The sequence below is a fragment of the Artibeus jamaicensis genome, unplaced genomic scaffold (assembly GCF_021234435.1).
Source record: "Artibeus jamaicensis isolate MK-2021 breed Jamaican fruit bat unplaced genomic scaffold, CSHL_Jam_final scaffold_1964, whole genome shotgun sequence".
NCBI lineage: Eukaryota > Metazoa > Chordata > Mammalia > Chiroptera > Phyllostomidae > Artibeus > Artibeus jamaicensis.
The window spans coordinates 52328478-52342319 of record NW_026522030.1 but is presented as its reverse complement, the minus strand read 5'-3'; the positions used below and the strand labels follow the sequence as shown (position 1 = coordinate 52342319).

The 13842-nt window shown below is 39.3% G+C and overlaps 1 protein-coding gene across 3 annotated transcripts in view; it reads left to right on the top strand.

Moving 5' to 3' along the window:
- Positions 1-13842, top strand: part of TTC39B (tetratricopeptide repeat domain 39B) — a 228957-nt gene that overhangs the window by 117239 nt on the left and 97876 nt on the right. The gene's annotated exons all lie outside the window — the stretch shown is intronic.

Genomic DNA, 13842 nt, shown 5'->3' with positions numbered 1-13842 from the left:
TGCTCACTCAACAGTGTCTACCAACTCCACTGACTAGTGCAGTGAAGTCATCATTGTTCACAGATGCACATTCCAGTCCACTCTCCTTGGCTGCCAGGTCACATCGATGTCATGCAATCCATTCTCATTATATTAACAATGGCTGGACTTCTCCTGGACAGACCTTGAATTTATATGGAAAAAAATCTGAGCATTTAAAACAGACCTAAAACATAACCTACCAAATCATATCAAATAACACATAAATATACTAAACACTAAAATAACACTGATATATAGTAAAAGTAGGAATGTGCAAACTAAATTGAGATAAAGCCTTGTAGGGGACCGGTTTGTTTTGGTCTGCAAATGTGACTGAGCTCTGTATGGAAAACCTACAGAGCGAGGTGGTGGGCAGGAGCCAGACCTTCAAACTGAGTTTTTCTATGGGAATCAGGCCTAGAAAATGCATACAGACTGTTATGGCTTGCCCTTGCTAAAACTCCATCACCCTGGTCTAAAACAATAAATGTGTATTGTCTATCTTCAAGGTAATTTCCAAAGCCTGTGTGAATTTTCCCAAGGACAGAGCTAATCAGCTCATCATCATTCCCCTCTGCATGTTATTTTTATTTCCTTGAATGTACCTAAAATGTAGACAGTAATATTCTATGTAATACATAACAAATCCTTCTTTGATGTTAGACCCAAGAAAAACAATAAAAGCCTGTCTAGGCAAGGGTAGAGGTGCTTTCAACTCTTGAGAGAGAGGCCAAGGCATTCACAGACGCTCTCCCCTTGAGAGAGTAGCTGTGCTGTTCCCCTTTTCTCCACAGTATTGCTGTCTCCTGTGCATTTATTTTCTCTTCAGTCACAACAGGTGGACTCTGCGGCCGGAGTCCGCCACAAAGCATAGATGCTCACAGATACAGTTAAAAGTATGGCGGGATGAAGCTGAGATGCTGCGTGTGGCTCCTCGTGAAGGAGTCTGCTCAGAGTGCATGCTGTCCGTTAGGGCTGTCTGCGAAATAAACACTGAGTGCTTTTTTCGCTTTCTGCCTTTCTTAAAGTGAAAATCCCCTTTTTTCTTTTCATTAGTGAAAATAGGTACGAATGTAGTTCTTTTGTAAAAGCGAAGTGATGTCAGGTGAACTTTCAAAGAGCAGGAGATTCCTGTACATCATGTTCATATTTACTTACATGGTTAACCTCATATTGTAGATTTTTGCTCTTGGTTGCACTTAATTTTATTATAAGCATTTTATAAACCCATACAGGTTTGTAATGATTTGAAATGGCATCATATTAGGAAAGAGGGAGAGAGACAGGGAGAAAACACACTCGCCCCCTGGTATCTCTTACAAAGGCACTAATGCCATCCAAAGGGCCCACCCATGCTTGGGACCTCGTCCAAACCCGATTATCTCCCAAAGGCCGTCTCCAAGTACCATCCCTTTGGGGGTTAGGGCTTCAGTGCAAATTTTGGAGGGCACAATGCTGTGCATAGTGCTTTCAAAAGAGGTTTTTAAAATCAGTTTCTATGGCTACTAATACTGTGTACATGAAATGGTTTAAATGTCGCGTCACCATCACTGGGTGTTATTTGAAACAATTTTGCTACTTAAATGATACCTAATTGTTTTAGTTTTAAAAAGGTTATTGTTGTTTAGTACATTGCATTTCCTTTTGTATGAATGCTAGTCTTCTCTCTATTTAACGTTTCTCTCAATGTTTCTCTTGTATACTTATGATGTTTAAGAGACGTATACATATACATTATACACACACACTTTAATCTCTTGTCTTATTTACAAGTATTTTTACTTAATTGCTATTTTTCTATGTGTTAGAGTTGCAAATTTTTATATTATCCAAAAGTTTTAATGTTTATGTTGTTGACTGTTTATGTGATATAAAAAACTTAATTGAGATTAATATAAAAATATCCTTTTTATTTTGGAACAGTTTCAGACTTTTAGAATGACTGTGAAGATAGCAGAGAGTATCTATATACCCCTTATTGCTTTTCCCTATCAATATCATTTACATTACAGGGTACATTTGTCACAATTAATAATCCAAGGTGGATGCATTATTGTTGAATAAAGTCCGTACTTTATTCACATTTCTTCAGGTTTTACGTACTGCCCTTTCTGTCCCAGCATCTCCTCCAGGACACCACAGACATTTAGTCATCATGTCCCCTTAGGTCCTCTTGGTTGTGACAGTTTCTCAGACTTCCCTTGTTCTTTATGGCTTTGGCAGTTTTGAGCAGTAGTGGACAGTTATTTTGTAGAATGTCCCTCAATTAGGATTTGTCTGTTTTTTTCCCCTCATGGTTAGACGGAGGTCCTGGGTTTGGGGAGGAAGACCACAGATGTAAAGTGCCATTCTCATCATATATCAAAAGTATATGGTACCATCATGGCTGAATAGGGTATTAAACTTGATCACCTGGCTGGAGATGGTGTTTGTTAGACTTCTCTACTGTAAAGTTACTCTTTTCTTCCCTTCCCTTTTCATACTGTACTCTTTGGAAGATAATCCGTTTATGTGGCATTATTTTTAAAAAGTCACTTTCAAGGTGAGCATGTTATCTTCCATCCAGAAATCTTGTAATTCTGCTCTGCTGTTCCTGCCCCTCTCTGGGCAGCAGGAACCGGGCTGAAATAGGAGAGCGCAGTCTAGGACGTGGAAAAGGAGCAGGCTGCGGGCTGGTAATTGGAGGTCACCGGTGCAGGCCCTGCTGCTCCCGGCAGGGAGCTGGAACACGAGACACGCAGCAGAAAGCCGTCCGGCCTGAGGGATGAAAACAAGTCGGACGCAATTGCTGTGACCAAAGCACACACGTCAGCACTCGTGTTTTCTCTCAGCCGTCGCTGCCGCACTAGACCGGCAGTGACATTGCCTTTGGGTCGGTGAGGCACCATCAGCTATTTTTAACATCTCTTAGTTTTTTAAGAAATCAAATTATAGAGGAACAAGCAAACTCACAAAACTCTGAACCTGATACTGAGTTTCAGGTTTCACATGTAAGGATCTTGGAAGTTGCTACTCTGTGCTAAAAAGTAAAAAGCTGAGCAGACTGGAAAATCCACAGTTCATTCTGGTTGCATAAGAAGGGGGAGAACGCAGGGCACACTGCTACCCGAAGACTGGAGAACAGGCGAATACAGGGAGTCGCTGCTTACCCAGGTCAGAGACTGGGCAGAAACCACTGCTGGAACCACTTCCGGGCTCGGAAACCTGACCCGTGACTGATGAATGGTTGGCGGCTCAGTGTGGGCAACTCGGAGAGTAAAAGCTTCAGAGGAACGTAGTCGTGGGGGTGGGAGGGGCGTACCAGGAAATATTGTGAAATTCACCTGCAGGAGCTGGACCATATTCCCATATGAAATAGAGGAGAAAAGTATCCTCAGGCTTCCAGTAGGGGAGGTAAAAAGGGAACCATTTAGGAATATGTCAGAATATACTGTTCTTCTTAACAAGGCTTGCCCTCAGGAGAAACTAGTTAACCAGAACCTACCTGCTGGGTTATTACCAGAGCCTAACTGACCTGGGTAAGAGAGACACCCAACTCCAGCTCGCTCTAACCATCCCGTCCTACCTTGTGGGGGAGAAAGATGACTGAGCAGTATTGATCCAGAGGCACAGGCTCCCTGAATGACTCAGACCTCATCATAGGACTGTGGAATGCTTCCTGTACCCCTGCACCTCATCACCAAATTACTACAGGCCTATTTATAGCAGTTTCTTTTACTCTGTACATCATGTCCAGCCATCAAGAAAAATTAAACAGTATACGAAAAGGGAAAGAACAGTTTGAAGAGACAGAGTAGAGTACCCATCCAAACCAGATGTGACAAGGATTTGGAATTATCCGATGGGGAATTTAAAACAACTATGAGTCATGTGGTAAGGGCTCTAAATGACAAAGTAGACAGCATACAAGAACAGAGGGACAATGTAAACAGAGAGATGGGAATCCCAAGAAAGAAACAAAAAGAGAGGCTGGAGGTAAGAGAAAAACACTGTAACACCAATGAAGAATGCCTTGGCGGGCTTACAAGTAGACTGAACATGGCTGAGGAAAGACTCTACACTAGAGGATATATCATTAGAATCCTCAGAAGCTGAGGAGCGAGGAGAACTAAGACCGAAACAACAGAACAGAGGATCTAAGGACAGCTGTATGCAAAGCTGTGGTATGTGCATCATGGGAACACTAGAAGGAGAAGAGAAAGGAACAGAAGAAATATTTGAAACAATCATGACTGAGAATTTCTCCATTTAATGTCAGAATGAAAAAAAAATTGCTGCTCCAGGAAGTTCAGAGAAGCAGGGTAAATGCAGAGGCATATTATCTTCAGACCGTAGAAAATCAAAGCTAAATTCCTGAAAGAAGACACAGGGGGAAAAAACAGCTTGCTTTTAGAGGAGCAAAGATAAGAACTACATCCAACTTCTCAGAAACCAGACAAGAAAAAGGGAGTAGAGTGAAATATTTGTTAAGTGTTGAGAAAATCAAACACCAGCCTAGAATTCTGTAGTCTGAAATTGCCCTTCAAGGTGAAGGACAAATAAAAGATTTTCTCAGATGAACAAAAATTGAGGGAATTTGTTGCAAGTACACGTTTTGCAGGAAGTTCTTTAAAAAGTTCTTTAGAGAGAGGGTAAATAATGTAGCCAGAAATTTGTAGCTACATGAAGAAAGGAAGAACATCAAGAAGGTATAAATGAAAGTAAAATTACTAAAAAATAAAAAATGAAATAAAGTAAAATCAAAGTAAAAAACTCATTTTTCTTATTTTTTGGATAAAATTTATTTATATATATTTAGAGGGAAGGAAAGAGAGGGAGAATGAGAGGGAGAGAAACAATGATGTGTGAGAGAAACATGGGTCGGTTGCCTCATACACCTCCAGCTGGGGTACTGGCCTGCAACCGAGGCATGTGCCTTGACCAGGAATCAAACCAATGACCTTTAGGTTTGCATAGTGAAGCCCAACCCACTGAACCACACCAGTCAGGGCTTTTCTTATTCATAATTGATCTAAAAAATAACTGTTCAAAATAATAATACCAACAGTATATTTGATTATGTACGTATCTTATGTATATATACATATTTATGTATGTTTATGTGTTAGTGAGATTAATGACAGCAATGATGTTAGGGATGGGAGGGAGGAGTTAGGATGATTTTGTTATTATTATATCTGGGAAGTGTGCAGTATATTTGAAAGTGGGCGCGGGTTAGTTGTTCATGTGTATTGTAAACTAGGGCAACCACTAAAAATGGTAAAAATACCCGAATATCACCGATATGCTAAGAGTGGAGAGAAATAATATAAAATGTTCTAGGAATAATATAAATGTGAAGGAATGATATAAAGTATTCTATTAAACTCTCAAAAGCCAGAAAAAGAGTGGAAAACAGAAATAGGAACAAAGAACAATGGCGACAAGTAGAAAATTACAAAGTATGGTAGATACTAATCCAAATATACTAATAATCACTTAAAGGTCTAAATGCTCCAATTAAAAGATAGATTGTCAGAGTGGATCAAAAAACATGACCTAACTATGTTGTCTCTAAGGAATTCACTTTATTTATTTTAAAAATATTTTATTTATTTATTTTTAGAGAGAGGGGAAAGGAAGGAGAAAAAGAGGGAGAGAAACATCAGTGTGTGGTTGCCTCTTGAGTGCCCCCTCTTGGGGACCTGGCCCTCAACCCAGGCATGTGCCCTGACTAGGAATTGAACCAGTGACCCTTTGGTTTTCAGACTGGCACTGAATCCACTGAGCCATACCAGCCAGGATGAATTCACTTTAAATATAAATATATATATAGATTGACCATAAATGGACGGAGAAAAATATACCGTGCTAACACTAATCAAAAGACAGTGGTAGTAACTCTTAACTTCAGAGAGCAGACTGCAAAAGTAAGGAAAATTACCAGAGATAGAGTAAGGCATTACCTAATGATGGAAGAGTCAATTTTCCAAGAAGACTTAATAATTCTTAATGTGTATGTGTCTAATAGAGTTCAAACTCTGCGAGGCAAAAACTGATAGAGCTGCAAGGAGAAATCGATGAACCTGTTATCATAGCTGTTATCAACACACCTCTCAGAAATGGACTGTGCCCTTACTGAGAAAATCGGTAAGGGCATAGTTGAACTGAAAAAAACAAACAAACCCAAACAACCCTGAATTTAACCCAATCCTGAAGTTAATTTAAATTTAGATCCCTAAAATGCAATTGCATTTGTCTAATGCAAACCCTGAACTTCCTAGCCCACTCTTCTAACACCATAAGCTAAGTCTGTAAAGAAAAAAAAATTTAAATGTGATGGCTCCTTTATTAAATCATTCCATTAAAATAGTCATGCTCTGTTTCTGGGCTTTCTGTTCGGTTCCTTTGATCTACGTGTCTGTGTTGGCACAAAACTGCTTTGTGCAACTCTTTCAGATGTTTCATTATTAGAATGACTGGTTCTCAGAAGAACAGCATTCAAAGATGAGCCCAGTGAGGGAGATGTTTTTGATTTGTGACTGTCAGCAACTTTTCTTAAACTTTATTTATTTATTTATTTATTTACTTACTTACTTATTTATTTTAAATATATTTTATTGATTATGCTGTTACAGTTGTCCCATTTCCCCATTTCCCTTCTTCATTCCCCTCTACTCTGCACACCCTCTCCCACCCACATTCCCCCCCTTTAGTTGATGTCCATGTGTCATAAGTTCTTTGGCTTCTACATTTCCCATACTATTACCATTCCCTTGTCTATTTCCTACCTATGGTCTATGTTACTTATTCTCTGTACCTTTTCCCCCTCTCTGTTCCTCCCACTCCCCTGTTGCTAACCCTCCATGTGATCTCCATTTCTGTGGTTCTGTTCCTGTTCTAGTTGTTTGCTTAGTTTGTTTTTGTTTTTGTTTTCGGTGTGGTTGTTAATAACTGTGAGTTTGCTCTTTTTACTGTACATGTTTTTTTTTCTTCTTTTTCTTAGATGTCCCTTTAACATTTCAAATAATAAGGGCTTGGTGATGATGAACTCCTTGAACTTGACCTTATCTGAGAAGTACTTTATCTGTCCTTCCATTCTAAATGAAAGCTTTGCTGGATAGAGCAATCTTGGATGTAGGTCTTTGGATTTCATGACTTGGAATACCTCTTTCCAGCCCCTTCTTGCCTGTAAGGTCTCTTTTGAGAAATCAGCTGACAGTCTGATGGGAACTCCTTTGTAGGTGACTGTCTCCTTATCTCTTGCTGCTTCTAGGATTCTCTCCTTCATTTGAATCTTGGCTAATGTAATGATGATGTGCCTTGGTGTGTTCCTTCTTGGGTCCAACTTCTTTGGGACTCTCAGAGCCTTGTGGACTTCCTAGAAGTCTATTTCCTTTGCCAGATTGGGGAAGTTCTCCTTTATTATTTGTTAAAGTAACCTTTCCACTTGTTGCTCTTCCTTTTCTCCTTCTGGTACCCCTATAATTCAGATGTTGGAACATTTAAAGATGTCCTGGAGGTTCCTAAGCCTCTCCTCATTTTTTTGAATTCTTGTTTCTTCATTCTTTTCTGATTGGATGTTTCTTTCTTCCTTCTGGTCCACTTGATTGATATGAGTTCCAGTTTTCTTCCCATCACTATTGGTTCCCTGTGCATTTTCCTTCATTTCACTTAGTGAAGCCTTCATTTTTCATCTAATTTGTGACCAAAATTAACCAATTTTATGAGCATCCTGATCACCAGTGCTTTGAACTGTGCATCTGATAGGTTGGCTATCTCTTGGTTGCTTAAAAGTATTGGCTCTGGGGCTTTGATTTGTTCTTTTGTTTGAGCAATTTTTTTAAGGGGAGGATGCTTCTGGCTGGGCCTGTTATGTAGTGTGGGGTGGAGCCTTAGGTGTTCACCAGGGCGGGGAAAACCAGTTGCTGGGTTGTGATGCTGTATATGGGGGCGGGGTCAGAGGGAACAATGGCACTTGGTCTGCTAGTATTTCAGTCCACTCTGCTGCTTCCTGCAAGCAAATTGGGCCCCTCTGGTGCTGGTTCCCAGGTGGGTGGGCTTGTGTATGTTGTAGGACCCTGTGGATCTCTTCAGTGAACTTTCCTGTGAGGCTGGGAGTCTCTCCCAGCACCTCAAACCCCACAGTGTTTTCAGTCGGTGGTTTTAGGCTTTATTTCCAGTTGCTGCGGCCCTGGGTTGCATGGTCTGTCTCGCTGCCCATTTTCACCTGGTTTATCTGTGCTCGAACCTGTGACCACGGTCAACCAGCTGCCTTGCATTCTTGGGTCTGCTCATTGCCTCCCAGCACCCGGGGCCTGCCAGCTGCCTCCTGTGTGCCCAGGTCCACCAGCCACCACTTTTTTCTGCCTGCACCCTTCCCCACTGGCTGCTGACTCCGCCTCTCTTACCGGTCTGGATGAATGGTTGTTGGACTTCGGTACAGTTCAGTTTTCTGTCAGTTCTGGTTGTTTTTTTGTTTCTGAATTTTTGTTGTCCTTAATTCTGGTTGTGTGAGCAGGAACAGTGTGTCTACCTACACCTCCATCTTGGCCGGCCTTCTTGAACTTTAAAATGCACAATTCTGGAAGCCTTGTGTCCTGGCTTCTTTGACTCTAATGTCAACCATGTTATAATTTTTGTCATTCTGAAGGTAGTCCTTCACTAACGCTCCCTCACTTTTTAGTTATCTAACATATTCTTTTCTATTCATTGCTGCTTGCAGCCTCTCTTGGGCTATATTTATCTGCTGTTGGAAGCATTTTCTTTTGTCTTCTAATTTTAACTTTCTGTCCTGCTTAGTTTAGCATATCCAGAGGTTTTAGAATTTTCTTGCTGTTTAAGTTTCTGATGTGCATTATTTCTTGTGTCCTTTAAGACCAACTCATAAAGTTTTGTGTTTCTTTTTCAGTGTGGCCAACATACCCGTGGTACATGCTCCCCTCACGGTGGCTGTAGCAACACATTATAGCAATGCTTGACCTAATAGAGAATCTTACCTATTTGAAATACAGCCCAAAGCCAGAAAGGCAGGCAAAGTATATAGTAGTGTCCATGCTTTAAAAATCTCGTCCTTTACTTGTAGTAGAGGCCTCCATCCAGAGTCTATTTATAATCATCCTGACTTGATTCTAATAAGCTTTGTTTGTGGCATAATCTTGTCAGAGTTCGGAAAGATATGGTGGAGGGTGTGTCGATAGTGCCAAAACATGTCAGTGAAAGAAGAAAGGAAATTTGACATGCAGTCATAGAACTCAAAAACACGGCAACATGGTTTTATTTTGCTTAGGTTCATACAACTGGATGGACCTTCTGGGAGACAAGTCCTTGGACTTGACAGGTGGACTTGAGCTCCAGTTCCAGCCACCATTTCCTGGCTGGGAGGCCTGTGACCAGTTTCTTTTGAGTCTTAGTTTCTTCATCTTCTCAGATTTTTTTGGAAGATAAAAATGAAATTCAAATGTGATTATGGGAGTAAGGCACATAATAGATCCTCAGTATATATTGGTACTTGACTGCTCCCCCCACCCCATTGCTGTCAGTCTCCACTGTGAAAAATCATGTTCATAATGCTGTCTCTGAGACATTGGAAAAAGGTAAAATTCTTATATCTAGTATATTCCATTAAAAAAGGCAGAGACATGCCTTGGCTAGTGTGGCTCAGTGGGTTGAGTGCTTGAGTGTTGGCCTGCGAACCAAAGGGTCGCCACTTTGATTCCCAGGCAGGGCACATGCCCGGGTTGTGGGCCTGGTCCCCAGTAGGGGGTGCACAAGAGGAAACCACATACTGATGTTTCTCTCCCTCTGTGTCTTCCTCCCTGCCCCTCTCTCCAACAATAAATAAATAAAATCTTTTTAAAAAGGTAGAGACACATATTACATGTTAAAAAACTTCAGAATGACTAAAAATATCTCAAAATAACATTTTGAAAGTCAGCAGCCTTCATTCACAGAGAAAGATCAGTTGGGTGGTTCCTTTCATTCCCTGAACACAGAGTGTGATGTTCCTGTATTTATGTCTCCTATGTCACTAACCTGTTTTGAAATAAAAATGTTGCAGGAGTAATCTGTTCAGTATTTTTCTTTAAAAATTGTGTGTTTTCTCTAATTTGAAATACATGTTGATTGTAAAAAATTCTTTAGTTTTTTGTGTGTGAACTTTTAGTTTGTCTTAATTTTAAGGTTTGTCAATATTTTTCTTTCATTTCTCCCAAATTTATGATGCCAACACATTCCCTTTGTAATCCATTAGCTGCTTGACTCAGTAGAGTTCTTTTTTATTTTGCTGAGTGAACCACCTATTTTGGTTTTGTGTTTCTAGTGCAAATAGCAATGTTTCAAACTCTCTGAAGCAAGATTTGGTCCTCTTGGCAACTGATGATTAATTTCTTCCTGGGAAAATTTTCTCCTGAATTTCTAATGAAAAGATGCAGCTAACAGATGAGGAAGGCCTTAAATTGTTTCCACAAAAGAAAACTATTTCCCACTTGCCCTTTCTGCTTAATGGATTAACCACGGCAGACGTAGATTTTCCTACTTCTGGATCTTTGTGGTAACCACTGGTTATTTTAACTGAATATTTTGGAAAGTTGCTAGGTTTGCAACTGCTAGATCATACAAACATTTCTGCCATTTAGAACTGGAGGGAAAATGAAGTAAAAAAAATAGTGACACATTGAACATGACCTTTTTAAGAATTAAAATTGTTTTGGACTTTCTGAGTTGCTTGGCAGAGGGGGTGACCTGTAAATTAGACCCATCTCACGAACTGTAGAAATTTGCCAAGACTACCTGTGCTGTTTTCCTTGGCTTTTGATTTAACACTTCCATGCTGACCTGTGCTTCTTGCTGCTGTGATGACTGGTTATCCTTCTTTCTCAGTGCTTGTGCACGACTATCATGGTGTGTACCGTGTGTCTAAGTACCATTCCCAGCACATAGGTCCTCAATATGTATTTGTCAAATTAATGAATTTGTTGAATGAATGTACTAATCAGAAAATATAGATGAGTAATCAAAGTAGACTGCAAGGATTTGCAGTGCATTAAAAATTCCAGTCATCATTTTTTGAGATCTTACCAAGTATAGGACATAATAATAATAGCTGTGATTGTTCAGGTGGAGAGTAAGTTAAAGGATCTTTTGGGATGTGTATTTTAAAAAAAAATAATGATTACAACTAGATGTGTGAGTCACCCCAAATATGTACATGATTAGGTAAGTCCAATGGTTTTGGGCCTAGTAAACACTTCAGGGTTGTGGTGTCTCCTTGGCTGTTTCTCAACTATGGGCTGACTCACTTTTCATCTGAAGTTTATGTAAATAGCTTGTCAGAGTCCTGAGGGATGTACTGAGCTTCACTGCCTTTTGTTAACTTTCTATTTGTTTTTCTGCCTTGTTTCATGATACCTTTATCCATCTCATGATAAAAAATAGCCCGAAATGAATAATAAAACTTCCAAAAAGCAGTTGGGAGCTGCTTGGGAGCTTCGCCTTTTGAAATGTGTCAAACTTCTGCATTGCTTATGTTTTGAACATTAACCAATCTCTGGTTCCTCTTTTCTTCTCTTCTCCTCCTTCTCCACTCTTTGTGTCATCTTGTTTTAGAACGTCACATGTAGAATTTCTCAAAGACGGAGTGAAATTTGGGTTAGTACATTTGCGAATAATGCATAGTTCACTATCATTTATCATACACATTTAAAAAAGAGTCTGAAGACTTAATGGCCTCTAACAAACCTAAAGGACTTTGAAATTGCTTAAAACTGAAGTGGAATTTGGGAATTTATGTATGACTTTTATTTTTGTGTATTTCTATGATATTTTATTTTTTATTGTTCAGAGTGAAAGTATTCAAGCCAGCAAGGAGTATTTTTTTTTTATTGCCTGTAAGCGGAATGTTATAGCTAGAACTCAGAATGTTAAAGCTCTATATAGTTCTGATCAGTTAGCATTTTCAGAGGTATAGGAATAGTTTTGGTCTCCCTTGTAGGTAATAATACAGTTATAAGCTGTGGTTTCTATTTATGTTGAAATGTAAAAAAGTTTTCTGCAAGAGTTGTTTGACTTTATTTTTATGCTGTTAAACAATTACATGTGTATATGTTTGTATAAAGTCCTGTGTCAAATCCCCCAATGATTAAGAGATTTTTTGCTATTTAAAGAATTTGGCACCAACTAAAAAACATTATACCAAAATATATTGTTTGCTTTGATTAAAGTAATTCTGTGTAGTTACTACAAGAAAGTTAATTTTCCGATCAACTACTGAAAGCATATATATTCTGAAAGAACAGTCTCATTGTCTCAGTACAATTGTATTGTTTAGGTACATATATTTTCAGTAGAACTCAAATGCACATAGTGTAAGGGTGCATTTTCTGACAATTCAGAGTGAGTTAAAACATTATTTTATAACTTATGTCTTTAATCTATGACCTTTTTTATTTGAAAGCATTTTGTAAGACTGCAAAATGTAAAGCGGATAGAAGTGTAATACAATACGCCAGTTCCTTGATGTCCATCGTCATCTTGGGAGCACTGCTGTTTTTGTAAAGCCACTATTCCTCTTAAGGTACTAGAAATTTTGATATAACTTTCATGCAGTCTTACAATGGCTACCTCAAGATCTAAACATTTAAAAATAAAAGTAAAAACTTAAAATAACATATTTTGTCAAATTAACAACTTTTTGAGAAGAATCGCTGCTATCCTTAGCCATTTCCCCATATCTGAGACCCTCCTCATCAGCTGAGGGATAAGGCGAGCACGCCTGCTTTGCGTGGTTTAGTAAGTGTTGAGCATATTTCCCACGGCAGGCATTGAGGTAGTTTGGGGCGATGTTGGTGTTGATGTTGGTTCGGGGGTGTGAAGGGTGGAGGGACATGTGTGGGGTCGTATGGCTTTGCATGGTTTTTAAGGAATAAAGGAAAATATGAAAGATTTTATTGTTTACATATTAAAAGCAAACTAAGGCAAATAATTCTGCATTCTTTGGGTTGGAAATTATATTTTAAGCCTGACATTAAGAGAAAAAAAACATAGTTTTGACCATTTTGACAAAACTCTTGTCAGCCCAGTTAAAAGAGAATTAACTGGGAAAAAAACTTGAACATCTATGAAAGAGGGTTAACAACAATAACAAACAAACAGATCAAGAAAGAGAACACTTTGATGGAAAAACTGTCAAAAGGATATATTTGGATAACTAGAAAGAAGAAATACAGGTCAGTAAGGCTACTACTGCATTAGTTTCCTATGGCTGATGTATCAAATTAGCGCAGACTTGGTGGGTTAAGAAACACAAATTTATGCTCTTAACAGTTTTGGAGGTCAGAAGTGTGCAGTGGGTTTCACTGAATCAAAACCAAGGTGTCCCAGTACCACGCTTCCTTGGGAGATTCTAGGAGAGAGTCCATTTTCTTTCCTGTCTGCAGCCTCCAGAGCTGTACTTCTTGCTTCCCCTGACTCACGGCCCCTTCCTTTAACTTCAAAGTCCCCAGCAGCATGGTATTTTCAAACTACTCTGTTTTCAGGGGTACATCACCTTTTGCCTTCTCTGTGCCTCCTTGTTTTAAGAATACTGTAATTGATTGCATGTAGGGCCCACTCACATAATCCAGGATAATCTTCCCATCTCAAGATTCTTAATTTAATTACTTCAGTAGAATCTCTTTTTTCATATAAGGCGACATTTGTAGGTTCCAGGGATTAGTATCTGGATATTTTTTGGAGGGCCATTATTCAGCCTAACGCAGCTAAAAATAGCATATATATTAGAACATCACACACACACTTCTATTGTTTGAAATTGGTTGTCTCAGTATGGTGGGGTTACAGGTG